Source organism: Protopterus annectens, chromosome 5.part0 (genome assembly GCF_019279795.1).
Source record: "Protopterus annectens isolate FY-2018-M chromosome 5.part0, PAN1.0, whole genome shotgun sequence".
Lineage (NCBI taxonomy): Eukaryota > Metazoa > Chordata > Ceratodontiformes > Protopteridae > Protopterus > Protopterus annectens.
The window spans coordinates 1887695496-1887702671 of record NC_056735.1 but is presented as its reverse complement, the minus strand read 5'-3'; the positions used below and the strand labels follow the sequence as shown (position 1 = coordinate 1887702671).

The 7176-nt window shown below is 39.2% G+C and overlaps 1 long non-coding RNA gene across 1 annotated transcript in view; it reads left to right on the top strand.

Annotated features, from left to right (window-relative positions):
- The first annotated feature begins 4574 nt into the window (after positions 1–4574).
- The window catches only part of LOC122801967, a 1870547-nt gene continuing 1867945 nt past the window's right edge, over positions 4575–7176 (top strand). Inside the window, exon 1 of the long non-coding RNA XR_006364828.1 lies at positions 4575–5038. This is a non-coding gene — a long non-coding RNA (uncharacterized LOC122801967). The remainder of the gene's footprint in view (positions 5039–7176) is intronic.

Below are 7176 nucleotides of genomic sequence, written 5' to 3'. Positions count from 1 at the left end.
TCTTATATCATCTGAGAAAGTTCTGAAACTCCTATTACATTGCGGGAAAGTTCTGGAGAGGGTGACTGATAAACAGATATGCAGAGTAGTAGAATGTAAGATGGGAGTGGGAGATGAACAATTTGGATTCAGATCAGGATGCAGCACAACTGACCTGTTGTTTGCAGTGAGACAGATAGTTAGAAGAATCTAGAGATGAGGAAAAAGCCCAACTTGGCATTCCTAGACTTGGAGAAAGCATATGGTAAGGTCCCAATAAAGCTGATCTGGGCAGTACTGCAGTGGTTCAAAGTTCCAGAAACATTGGTAGAATTAGTGTAGGCTATGTACAAGGACCCAATGACTGAATTATAAACAGTGTTCAGCCTCACAGAGGGGTTCCCAGTGGGAGTGGGTGTACACCAGGGTTCAGCTCTAAGCCTACTGTTGTTCATACTGGTGATGGACTACACTAGTAAACAGGTTGGAGGGGACAGATCAACAAAATTACTGTATGCAGATGATGTGGCATTACAGGCAGACTCTCAGCAAGAACTTCAGCAAAGGATAGGGGAATGGAATGCAAAACTGAAGGGACATGGGATGAAACTAAGCACAGAAAAGACAGTGCTAATGGCAGCAAACTGGAAGAAGCTGAGAACTGAGATAGAAGGGAAGATAGTGGAACAGGTAAATAGCTGTGAGGGGTGGTTGAGGAGAAGGGAAGTCTGAATGAAGAGGTCAAAGCTAAAATCAGAGGGGCTGCAGCACAGAGTCGCAGGTGCAGAAAAATGCCACAGAAGCTGAAAATTAAGGTGTACAAGACAGTGGTGTGGCCAGTACTACTGTATGGTACAGAAACCTGGGCAGTAAAGGCAGAGCAGATGAAGAAGCTAAAGGTGATGGAAATGAAGGGCCTGAGAAGGGTGGCAGGATGCACACTGTGGGACAGATGAAGAAATGAGGGAATAACAGCAGAAGCCAAAGTCACTCCAATTGCAGAAAAGATCAAAGAGAACAGATTACAGTAGTTCAGACACATGTGCAGAAAAGCAGAAGACAATCTGGTGAAGAAGATTTGGGACAGATAGGAAGAAGGTAAGAGAAAATGAGGACATCCAGCAAAGAGGTGGATGGATTGTGTGAAAGAAGATCTGTGACAGTCAGGCATGAGTGTTGAATAAGGCAGGAGTATAGCACTGAATTGAGAGAGATGGCGACCGTTAACACAATACCCTGACCCCATGTAGAAAATGTGAAAAAAGGGGATGATGATGATCTGAGAAAATTTTGACCACTTCCAGTTGTGCTTTCAACTCCTCACCTGATGATCTATACAGTTTGAAATCATCCACAAAAAGAAGATGAGAAGTCTTTACACTTTGCATTTCTCTGGGATCCAAACTGTAACCATGACCTATTCTGTTAAGTAGACAGTTTAATGGGTTAAAGGCAAGACAAAAGAGCATTGATGACATTGAGTTCAGCCTGAAATATCCCCATTGAATTTTTTATCCCTGGGATAATAATTTGGTCTTTATCATGGTTTAGCTGCAAAGTGGCTTGCCTCTGTTTCTTGGTCACTGTAATGTAATTTATCAATGTAGGATGCACCTTATACATCTGTAAGCATTCCTGTATCCATGAATGTGGGATGCTGTCAAATTTTTTTTGTAATCTCTCCGTGTCATACTTAGATTATTCCCCTTTTTACAATTCTGCATTATGACTTTATTTAACAACAAATGATCTTTTCATTCATATGACTTTCCTTTGTTACCCTTTTGTTCTATTGCCATAACTAAGTTTGCTTATTGACTATAAATTCTGTCAGCATCACTTCCAGTATAGAAAGCAAGTTATTGGCCTATAGTTTTTTAAGCTACCTTGCAGTTTCCTCACTTAAGGAGGAGTATTGTCTTTCCTGTTGTTAACCAGGTTGGTGTGTGTTTGGGGTGTGCATATAAGTAGTTCTTACTCAGGGCTAAATCTTTGTGTAAAAATGTTAAAAACCAAGCCATCCTGGAATAACTCTTATAATCTGGGGAGTAAAAAGTAAACCATTACTCTTTCTCACACCACATCCACAACATCAGTCAGGCCAAAATTAGTACAGAAAGAACCAGTCTCCATTCCTCTTCATGGAACTTGAAAAACCTTGTGTCGTACAAGTATATTTCATGAGCCGCCTAGAGGCTACAATCTCAGACAGGATTTCCCTTATTTGGTTCCACTGGGTGCAGGAAAGGCTGATGTAATTTCATGCCTCTTAATTCTTGCTTTGCAAATGAGGTGCAAACCCTAAACTAAATAAGTTCTGGCTACTGTTGGCCTACCAATCACACTATATTATTTCTGCTATATATACATTTTAACTACTGTAAGCCTGTCATTGTTACATTGTTTTTATTACTAATCAGTTTCTATTATTCTGATATTTCACGCACCACATTATGCTGTACCCCTTTTTTCAATGTCTTTCAGCCTTAACTTCCATCTACCAGTGTAATATCCTTTTAACTCAATGTTTGGGCATTTTCTTTTATCAGTACCAGATTTACCGTAGTTCTACCTGATTTCTTCTTTACTAGTCCCCTATCATGTAATTCTTGTAGTACCTCCAGGGCTGTGGCTGCCACTGATAGTGTTCTTCTGAAATAAAAAAAAATAAAAAAAAAGACGTGGAATAGCCAAGTCTTTAGAAATAAAACTACAAAATTTTCTGAAAGACATACAGAGGATTTTTGAAATATTATACCACTGTACTAACCAAATTCCAGAATGTAGACCCCCTTCTCCACCCACCGAACATCTCTACCGTCCCTATTTTGTAGGAACATTCTTATTTTTAGACTTGATTTAACCCTGTACAGGATGACAATATTTTTGGAGATATGCCCCTATTTTCAGAGTTGATTTACCCCTCCAAACAATTTTCTGATGGATGATTTTTGAAGCTGTCTAGTACACAGAAAAGCACACTACATGACCAACATACTAGTGACACCAATAATTGAAAGGAGGACATACATCATATATCTTACATCTCCCTTTTTCAGAAGTAAAAATAAATGATCTTGTCTAGAATTTTGCAATAACGTTCATTAAAGTTTAAACATTTTGCACTGTGTCTATGATAAACATGTTTCTAAATAGTGCCACACATTCCTAATGGAAGTGGGGAGACTTATGTGCTATTTGGAATTCTAATTTTAAGCTAATTAGATTTCCATATTTTTGGCTGGATGTCCCTACTTTTCAATGGCCTTTGTGTAGCCCCCAAGATCCACTGTATTACATGTTTCAGGACAGCATATCTTTTCATTAGTGTATGTATGTGGGCAAAGGTGTAGCTAGGCGTACTCTTTGTAATCTACTGAGTTCAAGTTTCTTTACATTACTTAGAGAAACCATTGCTTTTTTAGACCATTCTGTGTTCATAACTGTCGAACTTAATGCCTCCAATGAGTTTCATAGACTGAAAGAATGTCTGTTTAATGGTTTTAGAGGGAAAGCGATACAAATATTTAAGTGGTGTGGGGATCTGTTTTTAACTGACAGTTGGGTTGGAAGGCAGCAATAAGAGCACACAAGTACAAAATTATATTCTCTGGGTACACCCTTGTATGTGGGTACTTAATTTAACAATACCTCTCAACTGCCCCTATTTTCAGGAACATTCCAGATTTTGACTCAAATGTTAGCTCTGACTTGTTTAGTCCCTACTAAAACGTTTGACTTTTACAGAATAATAATCTTTATTTTTACAGAAAATATGTTGAATTACACTTAATAATGATAATAATTAAAATTTACTTCAGAAAATGTATATTAATTCACGTTCTCTTATTCTGTAAATGACTCGAGTTAATAGTGACAACAGTTTAAAAGTGTCCCTGAGTCCCTGACTGTCCCTGATTGTTTCTGGATTTGTGCCCGATACAGCTGAGATTTGTCTCTGATTCGGGTCTTCTAAAAAAAAAAAAAAAAAAAAAAAAAAAACAGCCAAAAGCCATAAACGATGGTAACTATTCCATTACGTCTTTAAATACTTAATATACTATACGGTGTATGACTGGCTACCTTATTCAGACTTTTGTCTCTTGATTCAGAAAAGAAGTTAGAAGCAGTATTTGGTATTTTCAGCAAAGCTCTCAACGAGTCGGGAAAAATCTCAACAGAATTAGGAATTCAAAAATAATCAAGGACAGTCGGGGACACTGAAAATATTAGCACTATTAACTTGAGGGATTGACTGCATAAGAGAATGTGAATTAATATACATTTTCTGAAGTACAAAAGCCTGTCTCTAATGATTGTCATTATTTATTAAGTGTAATTTATTCGTCGCTTTCGCCAAAAGTCCACAGTCTTAGGAGGGATTAAGATGGGCAGAGTTAAAATTTTGAGTCAAAATCAGAGGCAGACCTTAAACTCAAGGGCAGATGAAAGCTATGAGTAACACGAAATTCAGTGTGAAATCTGGACTGTGTCTTTGTCTTTCCTTCCAAACAACTTGACTTTGCCCCATGATCCTCCCCCCTACACACCCACACATACACACACACACTCTCACCTGTTACCCTGTGCCGGTATCCGTGCACGATCCCGCGCATTTTCAGGTATTATTTCCATTGCACGTGCCCGCATGGTCACTCGCTGTACAGCAATTCTCCCATGCGCTGAGAGATGGAGCTGCGCGCCAAGGAGGCGCTGACTGCTGCTGAGGCTGTTTCGTCGTCAAAGCAGAAGCACGCTGATGCTTGTAAGGAAGAGACTTTTAAGTGAGGAAGCTAGTCGGTGATTCTTTCCCCAGGGTTGCAGTCCGTTGCTATTCACTGAGACCGCGCGGTACCATCATCTCAGCTGTTCTTGTTTTGGACTTTGTTTCCTCTTAAGTAAATCCATAAAAATGTTAATTGCGGTCACCTCTTTGTAACTAGAACTGAGGTGGACACGCCAGAACAAACCACCCCCAGTACAACCGTTACCCTGACAGCAAAGAGGAGGATTCAACAAGAGGAGGTTGGGGCCGCTGATGGATACATCAATTATATAAGTAAGTTTTAGTGTTGTGATTTGATGGACTGAGATGTTTCAACGCAGATTACGTTGGAAATGTAAACCGTATTATTCTGTAAAGAAAAGGAGTGGCGGAGAGATACTTGTTCGGGACATGGACACTGGTCAATATTGTCGGGCTAGGGTATTAAGTATATTAATAATTCAAATTTATTTGTGAATATGTAGAGTATTGCTGGCATTTTGATTCATTCTTGGATGACAAATGAGCCTTATTGCGATAAAACTTGGTTTTATAGAGTTGTACCTTATCTCTAGGCAAGTTCCAGTTAGTGACATCAAGCAGCAACTGGTTTATTTGAAATATGTCTGAACCGCAGAAGTCATTTCTTTCTTTATTGCTATTTGGATTGCTTTTTTTCCAAGGGGTCTGTGTCATTACATGAACAAGTATAAATGTTTATTTCTTTATACCTATCAGAATTTGTAAGGCATATAGTCTACAATAACAACGTTTACATAACAGCTTGTTGTTTTCTCTGGGGAGATGGCTGCTTCTCAGCTTCTCAGCATGGTTAGAAGGAAACTAGGAGACTGCCTGTCACTTCAAAGGTTCAAAAGAAGACAGCACTCACTTTTTTTCAGGGTGGGTATGCTGTTAAGTTTTTGCTAAAGTTAATTTTAGTACTGTTTTGTGAGGTGAGGTATATTGCATTTGCTCTATAATTCATTTGTAGTGCTGTGATATGTGTAATTATATAATTTCAGCTGTTTATTCTTATACATGTGGTTTTACAAGTTAATGCTTGTAAACCAAGTGTAGGAAGGCTTTTCGACAACAGGATGGAGGCTTTTGTACTCAATAAAGTAAGGATTTTTGGTGCTTCCCCATTGCTTATTAAATCTTTAGAATGTTCATTTTTTATTTGCATCTAATTGGCTAAATGAAATTGATCGTGCCTATAACAGATGTTCTTAAACAAGTACTAGCCAGCTTGATACTGTTTCATTAATTTACGCTGTCAGTCAGAGCTTTTGAACTAATTGATCACTTCCTGCTCCTTCACCCCCTTCAAGAAATCAAGGTTAGTCCCAACACTGTCATCTGGTTCCAACATTTCTTGAAGTCAAAGTAAAACAGGTATTTCAGAATCAAAGTAGGCCCATCACTATTGCTGCCAGCTCCCCATACCAGAGGAGTGCCCCAAGGGTCCATACTCGCCCGTGTTTTGTTTTCAATCTTTATTAACAAGCTGCCCTCTGATCTCCCTAACCTTCCTATTACTCTTTACGCAGATGACATGGTTATTCTTTGACCCAGTCCCAAATATTCAACTATTCAAGCTAGCTTAATTCTGACGTTCACTCCCTTAAGCCTAGGCTAAATAACCATAAGCTACTCCTAAACCCTGCTAAAACAAAAAATATGATATTTGACCTCACAAAAGCTTAAAAGACTCCTCCAACATCACAGATCTCAGTGGTTGCCCAATAGAAACAAATTAACATCCAAAGCCACACTGAAAACACCAGGAAAAAGATCAGTTCTCCTTTATTCTGGTCCTGGAAAATATCTCCCTTTCCCTCCAGACCAGCTAGAGCTGCAGTAGGGAAAGGAGTCCTTGCTCAACTTGAAAAATGGCTTTCCATCAAAGCCACAGCCTGTAAAAAATCATCATTCTACAGTCCACTGAAAACAAAATCTGCTGATTCATTTCCAATGCCTTCCTTCAAGAACACCACTGCATTATCCTCTCCAGGCCAAATGGCTGCCAGTCATGATCTACTCTGAGGGTCTCTTGTTTTAAAAATACTTCAAGCAGTTGCCTTTCTGCCTCTTGCAGCCAAACTCCATAATAAAACCACCCGTACAACCTCCGCAACCTCTCCCAATTAGCTCCCTCACTGCAGACACCCCAAAGTAAACTGCACTGTACCAACCTTTCCTTCTCCATTCTTGCACCCAAACTATGGCAGTCCTTCCCTTCACCTTAAAGAAGTCTGTTGTTTCCCCACCTTTAGAGCTCAACTGAAACGACACCTTTATCAAAAATCTGACTGCAAGTGCTTTTCCACTGGACATACAACCTAACTCCCTCCTCACCTGCATCACTTCTGCTTTGATACTCTTTTCTCAGCTGCTACGTCACTCTCATATTAAGTACTAAAATTAAT